Here is a 27,751-nt window from a genome sequence, read left to right as displayed (position 1 = left end):
GGCCTTTTGATTTAAAGGCCATCAGGCCTCTTTTCTATATATATATATATATATATATATATATATATATATATATATATATATATATATATATATTATTTTATTTTCTAATTTCTTTTCTTTTCAATTTTCTTTTCTAATTTCTTTTATAATTTTATTTTTATTCTATTTTCTTTTATAATATCTTTTTCTTTTCTATTTCTTTGGACCTAAAAATATTCCTTTACATTTTTAATGATACTAAATTAATTTTAATTAATTATTTTCTCAAATTTCGTATTTTAAATTATTACGAAATGTCTTGGACATTACAACTACTTGAGGGCCCAACTTCCAATGCCCCTTCAAAGGTGGCGCCCGTCAAAAACTACCCAGGGAGCCGGCGGCCTATAGGACCAGGGGGTACCCCCTCATGTATGTCTTTTTCACCCTACCCCTACACTACCCTTACACTGTTCAAGTTTATCCTCTCCATTATCTACTAACTTGAGCGCCGAAAGGGCTTTGTCGAGTTCATTACTGGCCATCCTCTAACCTCTTTTTTCCTTCGAATCCTTCCTCGTAGAAATATGTATGCTCGGCCCTGTATAAAGATAAAAATTACTTTTATATTAAATTGTTTTATGTTGTTTGTTAATATTTTTGTTTTTTTTTAAAAAAAAAAAAAAAAGGCAAAATCAAAAATTTATGGACGTAAATTTTTTACAAACATCCAACCTTTAAAAAAGTGACATGTGTCCCTTATCTCATACTTCTCACATGCTTAAAGGTCATTTATTACTTTTTAGAAGTTGAATCGTAAAAGCTTCCACAACCGAATTTGAAGAAAATTTCTCTAATTTGTATTCATGATGTCTGATGTTTCGATGTAGATCACAAAAAAAAAAAAAAAAAAAAAAAAAAAAAAAAAAAAGCAATGTTAGATACTGTCATTTTATCTAGCAATATTGAAGTGACACCCACAACTAATCATTGAATGGACCCTTATTAAATTTAAAAACAATATATGATGGTGTGCATTTCACGATGTGATCAATTACCAGCAAGCCACGATATTAGTGATATGTGACTTTTGAAAAAGAATAATTCTTCAATCCTACGTATAATTATATGATATTTCTCAATATATAATTCAAATTTGTGAATTAGCATCTACATCTTAATCAAAAAAATTAAAAACTTCATAATGATAACAAAAAATTAAAGTTCTATATATATATAGTGGTGATTTAAAAAAAAATAACAAGCTAGTTTTGAAGGAGAAGGTTGACTCAAGTTAAATAAAGAGAAAGTAAGGGGTAATTACCTTTTCCCTCATGAACTACTAAAAAATGTGCAATGCCCCCATGAACTACCAACTCGACCAAAATAGAATATTCAACTACCAAAGACAACCATTTTTCCCCCTTCCGTCAGTTAGAAGGGTTAAAAGAAACAGTCAACGGGTCATGTGCCGTTTTACATGGGGGCATGTTGGAAGATAGTGGTAGTTCATGGGGGGAAAGAGGAAGATGGTGGTAGTTCATGGGGGGAAAAGAGGAAGAAAATGAGGGTAAAACGGCGTGTGACGGTCACGTGACCCGTTGACCGTTTGTTTTAACCTCTTTGATTGACGGAAGGGGGGAAAATGGTTGTCTTTGGTAGTTGAATACTCTATTTTGGTCGAGTTGGTAGTTCATGGGGGTATTGCGCATTTTTTGGTAGTTCATGGAGGAAAATGTAATTACCCCATAAAGTAATTCAAGGATTTGAAAGGGGAAGGCTTGAAGTAGTGGAGCTAGCTAGTAGCTATCCCGCATGCAATAGCTCATGATATGGACTAGATAGTCTACATATGCGGCATTCTATTCTTTGCTAAGAAAATACAACACTAATTTGATAACAACAGCTGAAAAGATTGATTAGAATAATATATATATATATATATATATATATATATATATATATATATATATATATATATATATATATATATATATATATATATATATATTGAAGTGGTTAACCAAAGACTCTAATTACAGTTATGTTGGGTTTTTAGTTATCAGCAAATTCGGTATAAAATTTTAATTGGTTTATTCCAGAAAGGAAAGGGTAAAGTAAGGAAGAATATTGTAGAATATTCCTCGAGAAAAAGAAAAGGCCAAGAAAGAAAGAATATTACAAAATATTCTTCAAGAAAACGAAAAGGCTGAATGGTAAAAATATTGCAGAATATATTAATCAAGAAATGAAAGATCTGTGATGTGAAAAATACTCTGCATAATTAATTGTTCCTAATTGATTCTTATTTTGCTAACAAAAAGATTCATTATATGTGCATTGCTTAATCATGGACACTGTATTTCAAAAAATATTTAGATATTATTGCAGAATTAATTCTCCAACATGGAAAGAACTGTACAAGGCAAGATCTGCTGTATACTGGTCAAGAAAGAAAAGATTATGAGACAAGGAAGATTCTGGCAACTTTACAGATGTCAAAGTCGATTTTCTTTGCATACAATTCGGACGCCACCTATGGAAATTCGAGTTTGATTAGAATTAAGATTTCAAAAGCCTATTCACTGGGGTTTTGTGCTTGTAATTTTGTAAGAATTCAATATTGAATTTCTGTGTGCTAAGAGAGGGTGTTTAGACAGAGATTATAATATTTGTTAGCTTTCTTAAAGTTTTTATTTGTGTGATTTAATCAATCCGTTAAAGTCTAGCTTAGAGATGAGTCATAAGTTAAAGGAGTCCATTAAAGAATCCTTTAGACAGAAGGTCTGGATGGGAGGCGTTCACATATAAGTAAGTGTTAGAGTTAAATGTACGACTACTGTAAAGACCAAGAAAAATAAATAGGACATTTAGCAATTAATAAATTATATTTATTAAATATATGTGACAAATAATAAGTTCTAAGTAGATAAATTTAAATGATTGGAATAAAAATGAGTTTAAGATAAAATAACGAAAATTTGAATAATAAAATACTACTAACAGGCCTTTAGAAAATACTAAATAGCTAATTGTATAGTAAGTGTAATTAAATTAAATGTGGGATTGGATGTTAATTATTAAATGATAAAATAAAATAACATGGGGTACTGCAGTAATTTGTAGAAAGTGTAGGGTTTAAAATAAAAATGGAGATCCCTTGAGCCACATGTCAGCCTATGATTGGCCTAAAGAGATATCCTTATCTCTACCCTCATCTTAGAAAAGAAAAAAAGAAAAGAAAAGAAAAGAAAAAGAACAAAAGGGTCAAAGCCCTTTGACCGAAAGCCCCCCACCCCCCCCAACCCCTTCCTCTTTTCTTTTCTTCTTTTCTTTCTTCTTTTTCCCTCCCAGTTGCAGCTCCCTTTCCCCTTCTCTCTCTCTCTTTTCTTCTTCCTTTCTTCTCTCTATTCCACACACTAACGCCTGAAAGAAGACAACAGACTGAGTGAGAGGGAGATGAGATCGAGAGAGTAAGACGGAGAGTGAGGGATCGAGATCGAGAGATTGAGAGGGAGATCAGAGAGAGACGGATTCTGGAGCCCGATCCTCCGGTGGGTGACGCCGACGAGACCAGAGAACGCCGGCGACGTGATCTCCGGTGAGGCCGTGAACTAGAGATGACCCGGGAGAGAGAACCCGTAACCCGAGCAACCCAAGGAGACCCGTAACCCGAAAGGCCCAGAGACCCGATCCTCCATGGGCGTTCTCCGGCGAGTTTTCCGGCGGGCTAGTAAGGCAATTTCCGGCGGATTTTCTAGGAAAATCCTCTAAGTAATTTCTTGTTAATTTCTAGTTACTATTTTGTTGATTATGGGTTGATTAAAAAGTGGGTTAGTCTTGATTAGATTATTGATAAATTATCCATGCTGTTTTAGGGATGATTTTATGATTTGGGGGTTGATTGATTGTGATTTTGATGAGTTGGAAGTTGATACCGGTTGGGGGTTTTGATTTTCTTTATTGATGACCGAATGGGTATTGAGGTTTTGGATTGATTTTTAGTATGAATTCTAGGTTGTCATTGGTTGAGTTTGAAGCTTGAACTTAATGATGGGTTTTGGTTGCCTAGAAATTTAGTTTTGAATGGGTACGTAATTAAATGATTTTTGGTAGTTGCGATATGTAAATTAGTGTTGATGATAATTGAAGTTGGAATTAGGTGCTATAGATCTCAGCTGTAATAGTATTTATTAAAGTTATTTTAGTCCTTTGATTTTCCATTAACGTTTGAGTTATTTGGATTGGAAAAGTTTTGGAATTATTGGTGATATGGAAGGGTATATTGATGGTGATCCAAATCTGAATTTGGGAATTGTAAATTGAGTATTATGCATAAATGGAAGGGAGTTGAAGCTTTGATTGGTGTGTCTTTTCTAGTTAAGTTGTGATTCTTTGATGAAAGCTTAGCTCTTGGTGGCAATTTATCTTAATGAATTATGTTAGATTTTGTAATACAATTCTAGTCTTCATGTAAGTTATTGAGAATTGGTTTTGGTATGTAAATGAGGATTTTGATGATATGTTGGATAAGGTTGATTCAATTAAGTTAGATTATTTATTTTGGTTTAATTGGATGCTTTAAGGACAATGGATTGTCAATTAGTAATTAAAGTCCTCATCTTGGTACTAAATGGGGAATGAGAAATAAGATAAGGAAATTGGTTAGGTTGGTTTGTTGAGAAGAGCTTGGAGTTAATGTTTTAGATCATTTGGTGTAAATGGCAAATGTGGTTGAAATAAGGAATGAAAAATGTTATGTACGTATGGTTATGTGGTTTTGTGTACTAATAGATGTATTTGGTTATGTTTATGAGCTTTGGATGGTTTGGATTTTAGGTAAGGTATGAGAAGAATTAATGCATAAGGACGCCAAGACAATATGATAAATAGGTAAGTGTTGGGCGTTGGGTTCTATGAGCCGATTGATAGAACATATACTTAACTAGAAATAAATTAAGGAGCGAGTAAATAGTGTAGGTGAAATGGGTATAATAAATAAATGGAATACGTAAGGATTATATAGCGTAGGAGCCATAGCCTATATACAAGGAATCACTAAGCGGCATCTTTATTCGTATTTGGATTAGGTTTTAGATTGGTGAGCATTTTATACGTGTATATACACACACATGTATATACATGTACATATACAAGTATGTAAGTTAGATGTATATTACTAACTTAGTAAATAAATAAAATGTTATAAAAGGGGGGTTAGCAATGATAATGTAATGCAACAACAATTGGTAACCTAATAAAATAATAAACCCACCTTAGTGTTAATAAACATGACATAATAGGAACCTAAACCTAAGCATTAATTTAATAATAGTTAAGATACTTGGCTAGACTTAGAAGTGGGTAATGCGATCCGTGAGCACGCGGGTAGCTTGTGTGTCATTAGGTCTAGAGTTCAATAGCATAGTCTAACGTCATAAATATTTACAGGCTTGTGTCATCATTGGAGACTTTAATTGGTTCTCCAATGTTGTGTCCAAGTGATGAGAACCCAGTGGAATGTTCGAGTCCAGAGTCCAATGCAGCCCAGGTGAGTATTCTACTCACTGAGAAGTATTATTTTTATATATGATGAATTGCAAAATATATATTGTTTTATAAATATGAACCAATTGTATGTTGAATATAACTGTTTTGGATGATTTGAGTACTTTTGAATATCTTGAAATTATGATGATGTTGAAGTATGTATATGATATATGGAGTTTGAATAAATGGTATGACTCTAGGATATGGAGGGGGATTTTTGTAGACTAGGATTGCATTGTAAATGATTGAGTTTTTAGTGTGAGTTATAAAGGGGGGACATAATGCATTGCGTGCTTAATTGCACAGTCTTGAGTTACGACTCTATGTTAATGGAGATGAAGATTCTATGATAATGTGGGTGACGACCCTATGTTAAAGGAAGTGATGATTCAATGTTAATGTGAGTTTCGACTCTATATTACCCGAGCCTCGGCTCATGATACAAGCATGTGCATACATATAGTATAGTGTGTCAGTGAGTATTGTTTTTATGATATGTATATTTCTATTTGCATGATTTAAAGGCATCGAGCTTTAGTATACTTAGATTGTACGCTACTGGATTGGGTAATGCAAATGTCTCTTGACATGAAGTTACCTATAACTGGCAATGTTGTTTCTTTGTATTACTGAGTAAGATGCCATTGTTTTATGCTTGATGTACATAGACTGTACGCTACTGGATTGGGTAATGTAAGTGTCTTTTGACATGAAGTTATCACATCTGGCAATGCTGTTTCTTTGTACATTTGAGCCACCATTATTTTATGCTTGATGTACCTAGACTGTACGCTACTGGATTGGGTAATGTAAGTGTCTTTTGACATGAAGTTATCACATCTGGCAATGCTGTTTTTTTGTACATTTGAGCCACCATTTTTTTATGCTTGATCTACCTAGACTGTACGCTACTGGATTGGGTAATGTAAGTGTCTTTTGACATGAAGTTATCACATCTGGCAATGTTGTTTCTTTGTACATTTGAGCCACAAAATACAATAGTTTTATAGTAGGTGAGAAGATATGTAGTTGTTTCCAATGTGGGATGACTGGAACTTCTATATGTGTTCCCAGCTACATAGTATGCTTTAAATGTTTTCTATTAGTCGGTGTTTGCTAAATCAGCTATGGAGATTTTTAAACAAAAGTTTATAAATTGGTAGCTGTTATAGTGTACACGAGACTAAAAATGAAAAGTTGGTTCTTTGCGAAAACTCAGTGAATAGTATACCTCTGAGGTCTTAGTGTATTTATTTATGTTAAGACGGTGGGCTCATAATTCCACCTATACGGATGTGGCAAACCTCCACAACCGTATAGATGTTCCCTTGGCTGCAGGTATTCCGATCGTAGTTGATAGCATTGTAGAATGGTACTTTGGATGTTATGACTGAAGCACGTCGCAACGGTCGTAATGGGTGGACCACGGGTTGTCCACCTGCTTATAGGTTTAGTTTATGGCTTGTGACGTTTGTGTCACTTGTTCTAGTAAAGCTATTTCTGTTATGTAATTATATTGAGAAAAGACTTAAACAGATAGATGTAATATGGCTCTTTGTTTATGATTATTTGTAATAGAAGTTTATGTTATGATTTCCGCTGCATTGATGAATAGATGTTATACTCTGATATACCAGGTTCATATTATGAGAAATTTACCATATGTTGGCTTTGCGACATATCGTCGTGCCACTGTGAAGATCCGTTTATATTTTAAAGGACTAGTATTTATGTAATTGTTTTGGAAAAAAAAAAGGGTTGTCACAACTACTGCATCAGGATTATATGAGTACGATTGCTTTATAACTTGCTATTTCTTATGTTAGTGGATTTCTTAGGTTTGACTGTCCCGAAGTGGTTTTTCTCTTGGATAAGAGTTTACACTCCGTCACCAAAATGTCTCATTTATTTTTTCTCATTTATATTTTGATGAATTGTTGATCGCACACACTTAAATTAGGAGTCATTTTATATTTTTTCAAGTTGGACCCAAATTATTTATTTTTTTAACAAACATATCAATCTTCATAAATTTCCTGAAAAACTGACCCCTTAATTACAATTCTAAGGATATTCTTAAGAATATTTTCCAACCAAATAGAATCTGTATTAGAAGCACCTACCTCTTTAACTAGTATATGAGCAGCTAAGTTTGACTCTCTTGAAACATAAATAAAACCGAAAGATCTAGACCATTGCAATTCCCGGTGGATGCTCGATCTCCATAAAATGCCCAATTCAGGATAGGTGGGAGGATCCGAATTTTGCTTCTCTCGGTCTCTTGATTAAATGACCATCAAGAATTTAAGTCTCTTTATTAAAACACTTGTAAATGACTTGAAGTCCTTCATAAAATGACATGTTAGTCTCCCTTGAAATATATAGCATCAGAAAAAGTTCAGAGAAAGAAGATGTATAATTAATGCTAATTTATTTTTTTTTAATTTTATTTTAAAATATTGATGTGACAATCACAATAAATTTTTGCATTAGTCATTACAAAAATAAATTTCTAAAGGTTGATTAGTACTGTCACATTAGTATTGTAAGATAAAAATATGATATATAGCATTTTATAATGTTTTTTGTATAACGACTGTACACACTTTGTACAACAAAATTAATGTGAAAATGATTTTCACATTAAAATTTATTTTCACATCAGCTTAGGGCCCGTTTGAGTTTGAGATTTCAAAAAGTGTGATTTAAAAATAGTTATTTTAAAATGTCAGATTTGAAAAAATGATTTTTAAAAACGCAGTTAAACGTTTGGCAAAACCGCAGGTTAACCTTTTAAAATTCTGCATTTTAAAAAAAAACACTCAATTATTTGCGATTTGAAAAAACAGTTTTCTGTGTTTTCAAATTTCAATTTCTAAACGATTCATTTTCTGTAATTTATTCTAAAATCGTACTTTTTGTCTACGAAATTGCAATTTTAAATGCACCCTTAATTTGTTATAAAAAATTTATACAATTATTGTGCATGAAACGTTTTTCTATTACTCCATAGCATTAGTCAAAGAGAAATGACTCTTGTACAACAATTGTATACATGTTGTGCATAGGTGTAAACACATAGAGTGAGATCCATGAAGTCAATTCTACCACATGAATTCTACTCCATATATCTATAATTATGCACATATTATGCATAATTGTTATGCAAGAATCACGGCTGTTAATCAAATATAAAACAAATAGCATCAGACAAAGTTGAGAGAAAAATAAAATCTGCAAAGCCTTTATTTTCTCTTGTTTTGACTTTTGAGGGGCCGCACGGGAGAGAAAAGATAAAGAGTTGTTGCCTTCGGTTTGTAGCGGAGTACAACGAAAAAGGAGGAGTTTTGCCTAGTGAAGACAAACCGTGTGACTTGAGTGATTCCAATTTACTATTTTGTATTCCGTGTATATTTGATAGTCAATATTTTCGGGAATAACATAAATTTTGTTAAGATTTTCACATGGTCAAAGTATGCATGGGGTCGTGAATTTTATATAGAAGTCTTGAATAAATTTCTTTATTAAAGGTGTATTTTGTGAAAGAGTAAGGCTCAATAAATTTTATCATAGTATCAAAGTTTTAGGATCTTGAACAATGTTAGGCATTCCCTCTCGTTATACAATTGTTTGAATAATAGTGTTACACGTGAGTGGGCTTGTTAAGAGTCATACATTGCCAAAGTATACTTAGGTTGTGAGCTTTATAAGTATTGAACAAATCTCTTTTCTTAAGATGCCTTTTGTGGAAGAATAAAGCTTAATAAATTTTATCAATATTGTTGTCTTATATATCGTAATTGTAACAAATTTAACACGGGATGTTTAGTGTATTATTATGTAGTAATTGATAGTGAGTTGTAAACTATATATCTTTGACCAAAATGGATAGAGGGATAGCAGAATAAGCACGAGCGAAATTAGAAATATGACTAGGATGTTAATCATGCTATTGTCCTATTCATATTGCTTGCCTTAGAGTAATTAATGTTTTCTTCTAGATCATCTGAAAATGGTGGAGAAAGATTAATTTGTTATTTATTAAGGCATTTCAAAGTATGGGTGGCTCCGGAAATTCCTAGAACGCACTACAAGAAATTTGATCATTAGCGGCCACTTTTAAAAGTGGCCGCTAATAGTGTACTATTAGCAGCCAAACACAATTGGCCGCTAATAGTCGTTGTTATTTGTAAATTATTAGCGGCCACCTAATTGTGGCCGCTAAAAATGGCCGCTAATAATTTGGCGGGGGAGGTGCGGAAAATTCCGGGAAACTATTAACGGCCAAAAGAGTGGCCGCTAATAATTGATTATTAGCGGCCATATAAAAAAGTGGCCGCTAATAATCCATTCCCCGCCAAGTTATTAGCGGCCACTTTTTTATATGGCCGCTAATAATATTTAGCCTTTTTTTTATGTTTTCAAAATAATGTGCAAACTTTTTTCCTTTTTTTTTTTTTAATTTTTTCAAAATTTTCATTTTTTTTTGTTTTTATTTTAAATATATATTTTTCATTCTTAATTTTTTTTTTCTTTAATTTTTTTAATTTGTTTGTAAAAAATATGTTTTTTAAAAAAAAAATTGGTTTTTTTTAAAATAATAAAAAGAAAAGTTAATTTTTGGTTTTTCTATCAACAAAAAAAGTCGTTCTTTTTCCTTTTTTTTTTTTTTTAAAAAAAAAAGATTAATAGAAAGTTAGTTTTTCTTTTTATTTTTTTGTTTGTTTTTTTTTTAAAAAAAAAAAATTGTTTTCCAGAACTATTAGCGGCCACTTTTTTATGTGGCCGCCAATAATATTTACCCTTTTTTTATGTTTTCAAAATAATATGTGCTAACTTTTTTCCTTTTTTTTTTGTTTTTTTTAATGTTTTCAAAATTTTCATTTTTTTTGTTTGTTTTTATTTTAAATATATATTTTTCATTCTTAATTTTTTTAATTTGTTTGTAAAAAATATTTTTTTAAAAAAAATTGGTTTTTTTAAAATAATAAAAAGAAAAGTTAATTTTTGGTTTTTCTATCAACAAAAAAAAAATCGTTCTCTTTCCTTCCTTTTTTTTTTAAAAAAAAAAAAAAAAGATTAATAGAAAGCTAGTTTTTCTTTTTATTTTTTCATTTTTTTTTTTTATTAAAAAAAAATTGTTTTCCAGAACTATTAGTGGCCACTTTATTTGTAGCCGCTAATAGTTGATTATTAGCGGCCACTTTATTTGTGGCCACTAATAACTTGGCGGGAGTTGCGGTAAATTTCGGGAAGGTTTAGCTACTAATAAAATTATTAGCGGCCACTTTTAATTTCAAAAAAAAATTAATAATAATAATTTTTTTTTTTAATGTTTTCAAAATTTTCAGTTTTTTTTTTTTAAAAAAAATCTTTTGTTTTTTTTTTTTTTGGTGTAGTTTTTTTTTTTTTTCGAAAAATTGGTTTTTTTTTAAGTTAATTTTTGGTTTTTCTTTCAACAAACAAAAAAAAAAATCGTTCTTTTTTTTAAAAAAAAAATAATAGAAAACTAGTTTTTCTTTTTTATTTTTCGTTTTTTTTTTTTAAAAAAAAAAAAAAATTGTTTTCATAATTAATGCACTATGGTCGATCAGATGATTTATCAATCATGTTAATCGATCAAACCTTTATTGTGTGAAGTCTGATCAGTCGAACTTTATCACGATCGATCAAATGATCTATCGATCCTATTGGTTTATCAAGATCGATCGAATGATCTATTGATCCTATTGATTGATTAGGATCGATCGGATGATCTATCAGTTACGATCGATCGGATGATCTATCGGTCCTATTGATCAATCATGATCGATCGGATGATCTATCGGTCCTATTAATCGATCACGATCGATCGGATGATCTATCGGTCTTATCGATCGATTGGATGATCTATCGATCCTATTGGTCTATCAAGATCAATCGAATGATCTATCAATCCTATTGATCGATCGGATGATCCATCGATCCTATTGATCGATCACGATCGATCAGATGATCTATCGGTCCTATGATCTATTGATCCTATTGATTGATTATGATCGATCGGATGATCTATCAGTCTTATCGATCGATTGGATGATCTATCGATCCTATTGGTCTGTCAATATCAATCAAATGATCTATCAATCCTATTGATTGATCACGATCGATCGGATGATCTATCGGTCCTATTGATCGGTCACGATCTATCGGTCCTATTGATCGGTCACGATCGATCAGATAATTTATCGATCCTTTTGATCGGTCACGATCAATCGGATGATCTATCGATCCTATTGATCGATCACGATCGATCGGATGATCTATCGGTCCTATTGATCAATCACGATCGATCGGATGATCTATCGGTCCTATTAATCGATCACGATCAATCGGATGATCTATCGGTCTTATCGATCAATTGGATGATCTATCGATCCTATTGGTCTATCAAGATCAATCGAATGATCTATCCATCCTATTGATCAATCACGATCGATCGGATGATCCATCGATCCTATTGATCGATCACGATCGATTAGATGATCTATTGGTCCTATGATCTATTGATCCTATTGATTGATTATGATCGATCGGATGATCTATCAGTCTTATCGATCGATTGGATGATCTATCGATCCTATTGGTCTATCAATATCAATCAAATGATCTATCAATCCTATTGATTGATCACGATTGATCGGCTGATCTATCGGTCCTATTGATCGGTCACGATCGATCGGATAATTTATCGATCCTTTTGATCGGTCACGATCGATCGAATGATCTATCGATCCTATTGATCGATCACGATCGATCGGATGATCTATCGGTCCTATTGATCAGTCACGATCGATCGGATGATCTATCGGTCTTATCGATCGATTGGATGATCTATCGATCCTATTGGTCTATCAAGATCAATCGAATGATCTATCAATCCTATTGATCGATCACGATCGATCGGATGATCCATCGATCCTATTGATCGATCACGATCGATCGGATGATCTATCGGTCCTATGATCTATTGATCCTATTGATTGATTATGATCTATCGGATGATCTATCAGTCTTATCGATCGATTGGATGATCTATCGATCCTATTGGTCTGTCAATATCAATCAAATGATCTATCAATCCTATTGATTGATCACGATCGATCGGATGATCTATCGGTCCTATTGATCGATCACGATCGATCGGATGAATCAATAGGACCTATTGATTGATCACGATCGATCGGATGATCTATCAATCCTATTGGTCTATCAAGATCGATCGGATGATCTATCGATCATATAGGTCTATCAAGATCGATCGGATGATCTATCGATCATATAGGTCTATCAAGATCGATCGGATGATCTATTGATCCTATTGATCGATTGCGATTGATCCATAGGATCAATAGATCATCCGATCGATCTTGATAGACCTATAGGATCGATCGATCTTGGATGATTTAACGATCCTATAGGTCTCTCAAAATCGATCAGATGATCTATCGATTGATTACGATTGATCAGATGATCTATCGATCCTATTGGTCTATCAAGATCGATCGGATGATCTATCGATCCTATGATCTATTGATCCTATTGATTGATTATGATCGATTGGATGATCTATCAGTCTTATCGATCAATAGAATTGATAGATCATCCGATCGATCTTGATAGACCAATAGGACCGATTGATCATCCGATCGATCGTGATCGATCAATAGGACCGATAGATCATCCGATTGATCGTGATCGATCAATAGGACCGATAGATCATCATCGATCGTAATCGATCAATAGGATCGATAGATCATTCGATCGATCTTGATAGACTAATTTTTCGAAGAAAAAAAAATATATTTTTTACAAACAATTTAAAAAAATTAAATAAAAACAAAAATAAAAATAAAAATGAAAAAGATTTTTTTTTTTTTTTAAAAAAAAAAAACCAAAAAAAAAACTGAAAATTTTGATTTTTAAAAAAAGTAAAAATATTATTAGGCCGCTAATAATATTTTTTTTTTTCATTGCGCACGGACACAAAATTTTTCGCGTCCCGTGCACCCCCTGTTTTTTGGATAAAAATTTCAAACTCCTTTTTTTTTTTTTTTTTCCTCTTTTCTCTTCCTTTCTCCCTGGCCTGCCCTTTCTTTCTTCAATTCTTTCTTGTTCTTCTTTTCTTTTCTTCTTCATTTTTCTTTCTCCCGGCTTCACATAGAGTGGGTTTGAGAGAGAGAGTGAAACAGAGAATGAGAGGGATCGAGAGAGTGAGAGATTGGAAGAGAGAGAGATGCTAAGAGAGGGAGAGTGAGAGATCGGGAGACAGAGAGAGATCGACGGGAGAGGAGAGAACCAGGGGCGATCCGGCGACCTGGGGCCCGACTTCCAGCGATGCAGGACGGTCCGGCGGTTCCTGTGGAGCGGGGTTGATGCCGGAGGAGCATGAGGCTCGACGCTCGGTGCTGGGTCGTCGGTCGGGGGCCAGAGACGCTGGATTTTCCGGTGGGTCGATGGAGGTACGATTTCTGGTGGCCAGAACAGAGATCCGGCGAGCCAGGGAGCGATTTCCGGCCGTTCCAGAGGTGATTTCCGGCGGGATGGCTGTGGGTCTGGCAGTTTGAGAGATGATTTTAGGTGGAATTTTCTGTGATTAAACAGAAAATTCTTAGGGTAAATTCTAGACAATTTCTTGTAATTTCTATTGGGTTTACTATGGATTTCTGCTGGGTGTTTGAATGGGTAGAACCCGTGCAGTGAGTACGTGTGTGTTCGGCCCAGTGGAGCCGTGGCTTGTTTGTGATGTGTTGAGGGATTTTTATGGGTATTTTTCTGGTTGTTAAAAACTGTGTTTGGCCATGTGATCCTCTCTTTATGCTTGGGTTCCTTGTTGGACAATTGGTTTATGGTGTGGGTTGTTCTTAGCCGGTTACTATGAAGATTTGATGATGGGTATTGTTCTTATTTTGGCCTTGTTCATCCTCTGTTCAGGGGTGTGTGTGTGGTCTTGAAGAACTTAGATCAAATACCCCATGCTTAGCCGAATATCCTACCATTGACTGTGAAGCTTTTCTACCACTTAGCACTTACATACGTTTATAAAATGTTAAAAAAAGTGTAATATTTCTTTGCAAGCTTGTGTCATTTGGTATGATGATTATAATTTGTGAATTACCAGGAAGAGTAAGATAAGAAATAAGTGAAAAGGTTGGCCACATTATATTTTTATGAGCTTCATTAGTTATCTATGCGGAAACATCCTTTTCTAATTATTGTCGTGATATTGAAAAATTAATAAAATGCTTTTCACCTACTTGCTTTATAATGTTTTCCAAATTTATCTTTTTTTTAAAAAAAAAAAAAAAATTAGAAGTGGAAAAGCACATTTAGGCATTTGTAATTAATGTGAAAGCAAAAGTTTAATTTAGGAAATATATGAAACATATCTTTGACTTTGGAAGCATGGACAAAGATTTTGGGACGTCTAAGAAAGGAAATGTGGTCTACCTGTATGGGACAGAGGAAGGATTTTTTTGGTGCTAACAATATATATCCTTCTTTTTGTTTGTTTTTGGGAAAAGATGTAATGAATATTTAATGTTCAGTCAACTGTCTTGAGTGCTTTTAATCTAGTTTAATGGCTTGATGTTTCAAGTGCACTATCTGTAATATAGATTCAGATTATAAAAATGACAACAATCTTGGTTTCCAACATTTATGTGTTTTTGAATCTTTAAATGTATGGTACATGAATTGGTTTGCATATAGAAGCCAATTTTCATAAGATATTGTTCTGCTGTACTCCTAACTGGCATGTTTTGGTTATGTAGATTATAGTTGGTAATGTTTTCATGCATCAAAGTTTGTAAATTTGTTCTATTTCTCCTATCAAGGTTCTGTGGTACATATGCTGGCATTAGTCAAAGCTTCTATTTGTTGATATATTATAATCTGGTTGGTCTCCATGGGCATGGTAAAGTAGGACTCAGAAATATGGTTCATGCAGAGCATTATAGTGTCAGATGGCCGAAAACCTATACTCTGTAATTAAAAGAACTTCAATTTACTCCCTTAAGAAACTAAAAGAATGCTGTTCATAGCTTCTTTTTTTTTTTGTAATATGTTCATGCTTTGTTAGTTTGCTACAAGAAGGTGATTTTTTTGGTTTATTGTTTGTTTCGAATGTTATAATCTCCCTTTGAATTTTCCATATGCTCTTTAAGAATTGAAAAGAGATAAAAATAAATTTCCAGCTTCTCTTGCATCTGAGTTTGATCCCTTGATTCGTCGCACTAGGTATGATGACACAAATCCCCAAGCCGAAAAGAAAGAGTACATTGATCATATTGAAGAAATTGTCCAGTGGATGGGTTGGGAGCCCTTAAAGGTATAGTGGTTTCTCTCCATTGATGGTGTATCCTCTATTGTGTTGCCCTTAGTTTTGGCAACTGTTGGATTTGCTGAATTTTGCAGATCACTTACACCAGTGATTACTTCCAAGATTTGTATGATTTAGCAGTGGAGCTCATACGAAGAGGTCATGCATATGTTGATCATCAGGTTGTTGTTTGATAATTGGACAAAATACTTATAATCTAGAAATTTAGAACATTATTTTCTTATTCTATTTGCTGTGAATTAGTTCTTGCTGCTAGGGTGTGGTGCAGTGCCACTTCCAGCTAGGATTTGACTCATCCAAGCCAAACTATCAATTTTATGGCAAAGTTGATTGCATGACTTGATGTTATCAAGTTATGTAGTTATGTGTAGTAACATGGGCTTTTGACTGTAATCTTTTTGTCCCATTCCTCTGCTCTATTCTTCCTTTCTTTGGTGAATGAAGGGCTGTAGCTGAGGCTGCTGTTGAGTTCTAGTGTTTTGTATTTTCTTTAATGGAATTTGATTAGGAAAAAAGGAAAAGGAAAAGAAGAGTCTATGCTTGGCACTTGTACATTGCTTTCGTGGGATTATTTTCTTAATCAATCTCGATAAAGTTCCTGAATCTCTGAATATTTGTTTTAGAAATTTAATTAATGCAGTGAGGATGGGTGTATCTGATATTTTTTTTTTAAAAAAATACATATATATATATATATATATATATATATATATATATATATATATATATATATATATATATATATATATATATATATATATATATATATATATATATATATTCATTTTTTAATAATATTAGTTGCATATAGAGATTTAATTAATGCAGTGAAGATGAATGTGGCCGCTAATAGTTAAAACAGACGGGTATTGTGGCCGCTAATACTAGACTATTAGCGGCCATACATGTGGCCGCTAATAATACCCGACTGTTTTAATTATTAGCGGCCACATACGTGTGGCCGCTAATAGTCTAGTATTAGCGGCGACTTTAGACTCAGTTAACAATTATTAGCGGCGGATAAAATTATTTTTAGCGGCAAACTTGGTGGCCGCTATAAAACAATTATTAGCGGCGAGCAAAAAAAGTGGCTGCTAATAGTCTTTAGCGTCGGACTATTAGCGGCCACTTTTTAGCGGCCAAATTTGGCTAAATAGCGGCCAAAATAACATCATTAGCGGCCAAATTTGTTGGCCGCTTGGCCGCTAATGAGCAAATTTTTTGTAGTGACGATAGAATATATATATATGCGAAATAACCTCATCAATATCATTGACGACCTGAAAGTTTTGATTAAATATATGTATGTACTATGTACTTAAAGTAATGCTATATTGCGTCTATAGCTGTATAATTCTATTGAAACAAGTTAACCACATCAAATCATGTGGAGATATTTTAATTAATTACTTTCATATGTGTTCAACAGTTTTCGATACGTTGGCACGAACTTTTAGAAAAATTTTCATTCTTTCTTGTAAAACAATGAAGATCTGTAAATGAGTTTGCTGGGAGTGTCAGCTAGTCCCACTTCAATGTTTAAGTCAGTCTTTTGGAGAGAATTTATGTCAATCTCAATAATAATAATATCAACGGAAGAATAACTGATGGTTTGCACATATTTATAGTGGGAACTTCAACCGTTTCCTCTAACTATGGTGGGAACCAATTTTCTGATTCTGATGAGTGATCTTGGGCTATCTGGGATCCCTACAATTCTGGAATCTAATTTAACAGTCTCAGCTAATGTGGCATGCTCAATTCATCCTTGATTTTTTTATTTTTTATTTTTAATTAAGATTGATTTAAGGGTAAATTGAACATGTTACTTCAGTTGAAAATGCTAATACAATATTGGGAGAAGGCTAAATAGTATGTCTCTATAATATTTTGGAAAAATCATATTTAGACCTTAGATTTTTATCTCATTTAAATTTAGTCTTTGAGTTTCTAATTTTAAGAATATGGTCATTAAGTTTTGTCCAAATTTTAAATAGATACATTTTTCACTTTTTCGTCAAAAAAATTAATGGTTTGTCGTATGCCATGTGTCTCAATTGACACATCAATGTCCATATTAACACTTAATATCAATGTCATATCATTAAACGCCAAATCATCCATAAGAAAAAATAAAATAAAAAAAAATTCCAACTCCAGAAACAAAATTAATTTTCTTTGTCATCCTAATCTTTCAAATCACTACAAAAATAGGTACAAATTGTCACATGCATTTTGACACGTGTACGACACAGTATACGTGTCAAACAGGTTGCCACGTGCATTTTGATACTCGTGCGCCGCGTGTCAGATGTGGAAGTCACTAACTTCACATTTTGACACGTGTATTGGCATACACGTGTCAGATTTGACATGTGTATGCAAATACACGTGTCAAACGGTTTGACACATGTATTGAGATACACGTGTCAAACTGACAGACACGTGTATTGAAATACACGTGTCAAACCAAATTTTTTTTAAAAAAAAATTCCAAATTGAATTTTTTATTTAAATAATTTTTTTATTTAATTATTTAATTGTATTTTTAAATTAAATTAAAAATACAATTAAATAATTAAATAAAAAATTCAATTTGGAATTTTTTTCAATTTAATTTTGTTATTGTCTTTTTAAATTTATTTGGGTTAATTAATTAATTTTTTTTTTTTCAAATTTTATTATTTCCGACCACAAATAACGCAATATTTATTTTACCCAAAAACAGCACAAAATCATATTACACAAACCAATAATTAATAACATATTCGTTAACTACGCAAATATTTACGAACAAAAAATAATTACACAAAATATCTACAAATCTGAAGGGCGTCCCTGCAAAGCACGAGGTACCGTCCCAGGCGTGTTCTCGCCAACCGGCGATTGCTGCGCAAGGAATGGTGTAGCCGGCGAAGGTGTAGCGACAGTGGAATGCTGGCTCAGCCGTCGTCCAACAGGCGACAACGTACCAACCGTTGTCAAATTACCTACAAATAATATAGACAATTAAAGTATATAACATTACTTGCAAAATTAAAGGGGTAATGAAAACAAATTGAAATTAATTTTGTCCTATACACAATATAAATCATACCTGCAGATGCACTACTAACAGACGATGTACTACCTACGTGTGCAGGTGAAGACTGAGTACCAACACATGGTGCTGATATTTCCATGGAGGACATGAAGACCTCAAACTGTCGCATGCGCTGCTCCATAGCGTCGAACTGTTGCATGCACTACTCCAACAGGTCATTCCTCACTCGCTCAGCCCGTAGCTCCGCTTGGATCTCTTCCATCTTCCGAGTATGTTCGGCCCAATCCCGAGACGTGCCCTGAGATGGTCCCCCCTGTGAGCGAGGCCTGTATGAGAAACATGTCCCCCGAACAAGTGTAACGTTCGGCCCAACCTGCCGAACCCTCCCTGCGTACTCAAGCCTCCCAACCGCCTGTTCGTATGCATCGTTCGGTGCCCAACGTACCGTATTTGCTGAGACGTTTTGCGTGGCGGTTGGATCACTGGATAAACTCTGCGTCATCCTCTCCTGTACGTCGTCAACATGAAAAACTCATATATTGAATAATGACATATCACACATAATTTAAAAATATTAGTAAATTAAATCAGTAGCATACGCATAGGACCCGTGTATGTTCGTTCACGTAAGTGCCGTCCTTCCTTGTGTGGGTCTTCACGAACGACGCGGCGCGAGTGGGGGGCGTGCCAGATGTACATGTCTGTCGTCATGCAGTTGAAATATATAACAAACAGATAGCGATAAAAATAGTATAAAGAAAAAGAAAAACAATTAGCAACAAATATTAAAAACATAAACATATATTTTTTCATACCTCCTCGTGATTAAATCTGGCATAACTTTTAGATCCCGTACAATGGGGAAGGTCATTCTGCTCCCGCGGCCTCTTCATCCGTTCAGAGGTTGCCTACGCATTGAACATGAAAATAAAAATGTAAGCATTGACATACTTAAATTAAAACTAAAATTAAATGAACTGTTATTAAAAAACCACAACATTTTTTTGGCATACAATTAAAGACCTACATACCCTTTTATACTCAGTGCACCAATCGCTCAGCAGGAACTCTAGATCTGCTGCGTCATACTTCGCAAAAAAATTGTCCGGCATTCTCGCACGGATAATCTCGGGCGTGTCACCGTCTCCAATACATAGTTTGGTTTTGAACCTCGACTTCCACGAGCGGTGCTTACGGCCAATATCATTCCACGCTTCCTGTTGTGCCTTGCGCTTGTCTACTGATATAGGTAGATAGAACTCCTCCTGCACATTCAATCAAAGCATTATAGGTTTAAAAACTTCAAGAAAAACATTAATCTTAAGTTTAATTCAAATAAATAAATAAATTATATTCATAAACATATCATCAGCGCGTCCCACATAGCCTGCTTAATCTGCTTATTTACCCTCGCCCATTCGTCCCGCATATGTCTGTAGGACCTGCTCCTGATAAGCTTGCCCTCAGCCCGCCTAAAACGATTGCAGGCTCGTCCTACAGGTTGTAGAGCAGCATTGTACTGCAATACAACCTTCTTCCCCCTCGGGAGCACCCAGTTTCTCTCTGGGTCCTTAATCACCTCATAATATATGGTTCTGTCTGGGTTGTACCCTAATGAAAAAAATATTCAACATTTAATTGGTTAACACTAAAAAACATATATATATATATATAAAAAATTGTAAATTCAAGTTATTTTTCTTTCAAACAAAAAATTAAATTTTTGGTAACATAATATGAGTTTTAAGGATGTTTAAATATGTACTTACCCATCAACCGAATATGGTCAATCTGTATGTGCTGGGTCACTGGGTCGCCTGCAACCTCCTCGCCAACCCCTCTCGCTGGTGGAGGCTGCTGATCATCATCTGAATCCATATCTTAGGGGCTATCGGGAGCCAACTGATCGGTACCCAACATCGCAACTAGGGGTGGGCGTCGGTTCGGTAGGCGGTTAAGTCGATTAATTCGGTCGGTTAACCGACTTTTGTCGGAATGTAGTCGGTGAATTTATTTCGGTTAAGTCGGTTAAGCGGTTAATAGGCAGTCGGTTAAGTCGGTAAGGCGGTTAATAGGCGGTCGGTTAAGTCGGTTAAATCGGTTAACATTCGGTTAAAATGGGTACTGAAACGACATCGTTTTGATTTTTTTAAAGGAAAAAAAATGATCATACATTTCGTTCTTACTAAAACGACGTCGTTTCGTTTTATGTCGGTTCGGTTAATCGGTCGAAATAGCATTTGGTTCAATTCGGTTCGGTTGTCGCTTAAAAGACGGTTCGGTTCGGTTCGGCTGCCGATCCGGCTTTCGAAATAAAATTTTATACCGACTACCGAACCGAAATTAGTCGGTTAAAGTCGGTAGGCAGTCGATGGCAGTTCGGTTCGGTTCGTTAAGCGGTCAGTAGGCGGTAGGCGGATAATTTGCCCACCACTAATCGCAACGTCCTCCTCATGGGTACTCTGGAAAGGCACCTGGCTCTCACCAGATAAAGGCATCTGGCTCTCTACATGCCCCGGGCCCTGACTCGCCCCCGATGCTTGCATCTGTCTCGCCCCCATAATCTGGCCCTGCATCGCCGCCTGTGCCAGTATCTGTCCCAACCCCACAGCCGGCATATGCATCTCCCCGGTCTGTGACAGTGGAAATCTACCATCCTGCGTCTCACTATCAAGGTTACATGTCATAGGTACACTATATGTAAACGGAAAGTACGGCACATAACCCTGTGGCCCCATCCCCTCTCGTACCCACCATCGAGCCACGTTACCCTGTTGGATGAACCCTATCTGAGATAATGTCAGGGGCTCCGACAATGGAGAACTGCAACATCCAGCTGTGCTGGTCTGCCCGTGATCTGACGTGGGCACGGCCACCGTATCCGGCAACAATGGTCTATAAGCCCCATCTGGGTGGTGTGGCCACGCCGTAGTATATAATGCCGTCGAATTAGTGGGCGGGGTCATGGGGGGCACGGGTGGGCGAGGTGCCCGATATGCATAAGGAGGGGGTCTCTGGTCCATCAATACCTGCGAACAAATGTAGACAAATTAATTAGAATTTGTATTTTATATATTTTTAATGAATATGCAAATTATACAACGAAATTTATGCAAATAATAAAAATTTGTATTGAGTTCATTCGATTGGAATGTTGTTTTTTCTTACGGGTTTAGGGGTTTCGAATTTATTATTATTTTTATGTCGTCAAGTGTATTGAGTTCAAGCGAATTATACTCACAACAAATATATCAATCATTGTATCACGGGAGCTTCAATCGGATCAATGTCGGGCCTGTCGTACTCGAATTCATCATTCGTATCGGGTAGGTCATCAGTGGCTAGTACGAGCGGTACACACTCATGGTAGGTTGTACCATCTTCATTACTCCCTTCCCCCTGACCAACGTCGTACACGTTGCGCAGTTTGGTCCTAACCGCACAAACCCAATTTGGGTTCCTTCCATCTTTGACGTAGAATACTTGATCTACCTGAGATGTAAGCACGTACGGCTCGTCTTGAATCAGTTCTCCCTTGTGGACGAGGTGATTGAAGTTGACAAACACTAGGCCATACTCGTCTATTGTGAATCCTCTGTCCATCGTGAGGTCTATCCAATTGCACTTAAATAGGACGTACGTAGTCCTGTCATAGTACTCGACCTCAACTATATCAGTTAACTGTCCGTAGTACGTTTCGCCTTCAACGGTTGGAACACATACGCCGCTATTCTGAGTCCTCCTTCCCACATCATGGGCAAGCGTGCGAAATAATTTCCCATTTACCACGTACATGTTGTACTTGACCACTGTCTCCTTTAGCCCTCTACAACGCATAACCAAGTTGTGGCCCAATTCCTCCCTACATTGATCGTCCAGGCCATCGACCTATGTTATAATTACAAATATTAAACATCACATTGGTTAATTATATTAAACCCGCATAAATTTTTCCAATTTCAAAATTACCACTATTTCCTTACATATGCACGGTACCATTCGCAGAACTGCTCATGATGTTGTGCTTCAATAAGAGCCTCCATAATGCGACCCCTAGTGCATGATCGCCTAAGCGCGTCTTTGTGCATCCTACATTCAGCGTATACAATTATGCAATAATTGTTATTAATACTTTTATTCGAATTCTGTTAAATATATAAACACTACTTACGTCCGCAAATTGTGAAACTCTTCAGAGTTGAACATAATATAACGATGAATCTGGTACATTATCAACCGGTTCAGGGTAACACGCGTGCCCTCCCCCTTGGATCCATCAGGATTTCTCTGAGGTCTGTTGTGGAATGTTGGTGTGTTATTCAGATACCTTGAACAGAACGTTACCAGCTCGGTCGCTATGTACCCCTCCGCAATGCACCCCTCGGGAGCTGCTTTATTGCGCACATTAGACTTGAAATTCCCAAGACTCCTGGTGTACACACATACACGATATTTGAATTATCGTCAATTAGGGTTACAATTAAATCAATATATATATATATATATATATATATATATACATATTACGCCGAATTTTACCTCTCTTCCGGGTACATCCACCTATACTGCACGAGTCCGCCGAGTCTACAATCGCGCACAAGATGCATGACCAAGTGGACCATGTTGGTAAAAAACCCTGGAGGAAATATCTGTTCTAGCTTGCACAAAGTGATACAGACGTCACCCTGCAGTCGGTCCATATCTTCTTGTGATAGCTTGGTTGAGCATATGCCTCTAAAAAATGCTGAAATCTCCACAAGAGGTCTAACAACTTTATCTGGCAATGACTTACGCAATGCAATTGGGAGAAGCTGTTGCATCAGTATGTGGCTTCATGGCTCTTCAACCCGAAAATTGTACGGTCCTTGAGCCGAACACATCATGAAATGTTCGAGGCCTATCCGTCCGGGACCCTCACATTTCGAAGAACCTTCAGAAAATTTTCTTTGTCCTCCCTAGACATGGTGTGACAGGCAGCGGGAATATACGTCTTACCATTTGCGGCCGTGAACGGATGCAACTTAGGTCTCAACCCCATTTCCTGCAAGTCCAGCCGAGCTGTCAAGTTGTCCTTCGTTTTCCCTTTGATATCCAAAATAATGCCAAGTATGTTGTCCATGACATTTTTCTCTATGTGCATAACATCAAGATTGTGCCGAAGCAAATTGTCTTTCCAATACGGCAATCTGAAAAAGATACTTTTCTTCTTCCATATAACATCGGAACTCCCTGCACCCTTCTTCCGCTTCTTCCGCTTCTTCTTCTTACTCGCGATCTCATCCCCAAACGCAACTCCGTCCAACTGTTGGAGGACCTCGTCTCCGCATGGCACAATCGGCGCGCTGTCAAATTCTTCAGTACCGTCAAATGTTCTCCTGTTCATCCGCCACAGATGTTCAGTTGGCAAGTATCTTTTGTGCCCCATATAGCAAAATTTACATCTGTTCTTTAAGTGTTTAGAACGTGTCGATTGCATACAGCAAGGACATGCCTTCACACCCCTGTTAGGCCAACCAGATAAATCTGCATACGCTGGCAAGTCGTTTATTGTCCACATCAACTGGGATCACATAATAAAATTTTCCTTCTTTGAAGCATCGAATGTTCGTACCCCTACATTCCACAGTTCCAGCAACTCATCAATCAATGGCTGAAGGTAAACATCAATATCCATACCTGGTGAGCTCGGTCCAGGAATAACCAGTGACAGGATGAACGAAGTCTGTTTCATGCACATCCAAGGTGGCAAATTGTACGGCACAAACATTACGGGCCATGTGCTGTGAGATGTGCTCATGCTCCCAAAAGGATTAAATCCATCTGCTGTCAAACCAAGCCGGACATTCCTACTCTCTGCCATAAAATCTGTATGTAAAATGTCAAACGATCTCCATGCCTCACCGTCGGCCGGGTGCCTCAATACGCCATCCCTAGTGCGGCCTTCTGCATGCCATCTCATATGGGGCGCAGTATGCTCAGACATGAATAACCTCTGTAACCGTGGGATGAGTGGAAACCACCTTAAGATCTTCACCGGGCCTTTTTTCCTCGCTGATATGACCTCACCATCTTCATCTATATGTGTATCAGCCCTCCACTTAGATTCTCCACATACGGTACATGAATCTAATTCTTTATTGTCTTTCCAGAATAACATACAGTCATTACGGCATGTCGGAATCTTCTCATACCCTAGACCCATGACACTTAGAAACTTTTTCGCCTCATACGTATTATCTGGCAATGTCTCGTCACAAGGAGGCAACAGTTGATTGATAAATTCGAGAATGTCTGAAAAAATCTTGTTACTAATACCTCCAACGCACTTCAAATTGTACATGTGTACAGTAACATTCAATTTACTATGCTTGGTACCAGGGTGAAGGGGATTCTCGGCAGTCTTTAACAACTCTTGGTACTTCAATGCGTCCCCGCAAGAGGTTTCTTCGTCAACTTGTTGCGGATCCGTACTGACGGCTTCAGCAACATCGTGCACGCCGAAGGCGTCACGCAACATGGCGTGCATGTCATCATCCTGTTCCACGACAACACCCCCCTGTTCTGTGACTTCACCATGTTCAGTGCTACAGGCAGCGGTATCTGTGCCACTGTGATAACTCGAACACTGACCACGAATAGTGGACCCAGTCTTTGTCTCACTGTGCATATACCACAAATTGTATCCCGGATTCATCCCCCTACCTCCAGTCAGGTGGGCAAGAACGTAATCTGGAGTGTGACGCTGGTTATTTCGACAATACTTGCATGGGCAGTAAATTTTGCCATCGACGGCCGTACAGTTACTAACGGCAAATGCCACAAACGCCCTACACCCGTCGTTATACCGTGTCGTACCCCTACGTGCTGACATCTAAGACTTGTCCATATTTCCCTGTATAGGGTTAAGAGACCGAGACAAATTATACGTCTTATAGTATAAACTTGTAAAAAAATTGTGCATGTCACGCAACATGGCGTGTAGGAATTTTTTTTCTTTTAAAGGGTTTAGGGTTTTAATTTTTTTTTTAGAAAGTGTAGGAATTTTTTTTTTTTTTTTTAAAGGGTTTAGGGTTAGGGTTTGTTAGGGTTTAGGGTTAGGGTTTTTTTTTTAGAAAGTGTAGGATTTTTTTTTTTTTTTTAAGGGTTTAGGGTTTTATTTTTTTTATTTTTATAAGGGTTTAGGGTTTGTTAGGGTTTAGGGTTAGGGTTTTAGTTTTTTTTTTTCTTTAAGGGTTTAGGGTTAGGGTTTAGGGTTTTATTCTTTCTTTAAGGGTTTAGGGTTAGGGTTTAGGGTTTTATTCTTTTTATTTTTATAAGGGTTTAGGGTTAGGGTTTTAGTTTTTTTTTTTCTTTAAGGGTTTAGGGTTTTATTTTTTTTATTTTTATCGGGATTTAGTGTAACGACCCACCCCCAATGACACAATACTGTCCGCTTTTGGCTCCCCATATCAGACTTCCCAGGAGGTCACCCATCCTGGGATTGCTCTCGCAGCGGCTCGCTTAACTGCGGAGTTCTGATAGGTTCATTACCATCACGGCTTTAAAACGCGTTGTGTCATAAAGGGTACATTTATACATATAAGCACATCCTCATTCCCAGGCGATGTGGGACGTCACAATCACCCCCTCTTTGGACCCAGCGTCCTCGCTGGCGACCCTCATAGGATCACCCCATTCTTGGCATCCCAGCGAGTGCCCGCCGGCAACTCTCTTGGGCTTGTGCACGCTCCCACCATCTCAGGCTGGGCAATGGCTCTGATACCATTTGTAACGACCCACCCCCAATGACACAATACTGTCCGCTTTTGGCTCCCCATATCAGACTTCGCATGAGGTCACCCATCCTGGGATTGCTCTCACAGCGGCTTGCTTAACTGCGGAGTTCTGATAGGTTCTTTGCCATCACGGCTTTAAAACGCGTTGTGTCATAAATGGTGCATTTATACATATAAGCACATCCTCATTCCCAGGCGATGTGGGACGTCACATTTAGGGTTTAGGGTTTGTCAGGGTTTAGAGTTTAGGGTTAGGGTTTTTTAGGGTTTAGGGTTAGGGTTTTAGTTTTTATTTTTTATTTTTAAAGGGTTTAGGGTTAGGTTTTAGGGTTTTATTTATTTTTATTTTTATAAGGGTTTAGGGTTAGGGTTTTAGTTTTTTTTTTTTTTTTTTTTTAAGGGTTTAGGGTTTTATTTTTTTTTATTTTTATAAGGGTTTAGGGTTTAGGGTTAGGGTTTTTTTTTTTTTTTTTTTTTTAAAGGGTTTAGGGTTAGGGTTTGTTAGGGTTTAGGGTTAGGGGTTTTTTTTTAGAAAGTGTAGGATTTTTTTTTTTTTTTTAAGGGTTTAGGGTTAGGGTTAGGGTTTTAGATATTTATTTTTTTTAATGGTTTAGGGTTTAGGGTTTAGGGTTTGTGTTGGTTTAGGGTTTAGGGTTTTAGTTTTGTTTTTAGAGAGTGTTGGTTTTTTTATTTTTTTAGGGTTTAGGGTTTTAGATTTTTTGTAGAAAGTGTAGGATTTTTTTTTTTTTTTTTTTTTAAGGGTTTAGGGTTTAGGGTTAGGGTTTTAGATTTTTTTTTTTAAGGGTGTAGGATATTTTTTTTAAAGGGTTTAGGGTTTAAGGTTTGTTAGTGTTTAGGGTTTAGGGTTTAGGGTTTTTGTTTTTGTTTTTTTTAAGGGTGTAGGGTTTAGGGTTAGGGTTTTAAGGGTGTAGGGTTTATGGTTAGGGTTTTTGTTTGTTTTGAAGGGTTTAGGGTTAGGGTTGTGAATTTAGGGTTTAGAGTTTTTGAATTTTTTTTAGG

At 36.1% G+C, this 27,751-nt stretch overlaps 1 pseudogene; it reads right to left on the bottom strand.

Moving 5' to 3' along the window:
- The window catches only part of LOC133881212 (oligopeptide transporter 4-like), a 32,851-nt pseudogene extending 18,281 nt beyond the window's left edge, over positions 1-14,570 (bottom strand).
- Between the last annotated feature and the right edge of the window lie 13,181 nt (positions 14,571-27,751).

The sequence above is a fragment of the Alnus glutinosa genome, chromosome 11, assembly GCF_958979055.1.
Source record: "Alnus glutinosa chromosome 11, dhAlnGlut1.1, whole genome shotgun sequence".
Taxonomy (NCBI): Eukaryota; Viridiplantae; Streptophyta; class Magnoliopsida; order Fagales; family Betulaceae; genus Alnus; species Alnus glutinosa.
The sequence above is the reverse complement of the archived record's forward strand: the minus strand, read 5'-3'. Positions and strand labels throughout refer to the sequence as shown.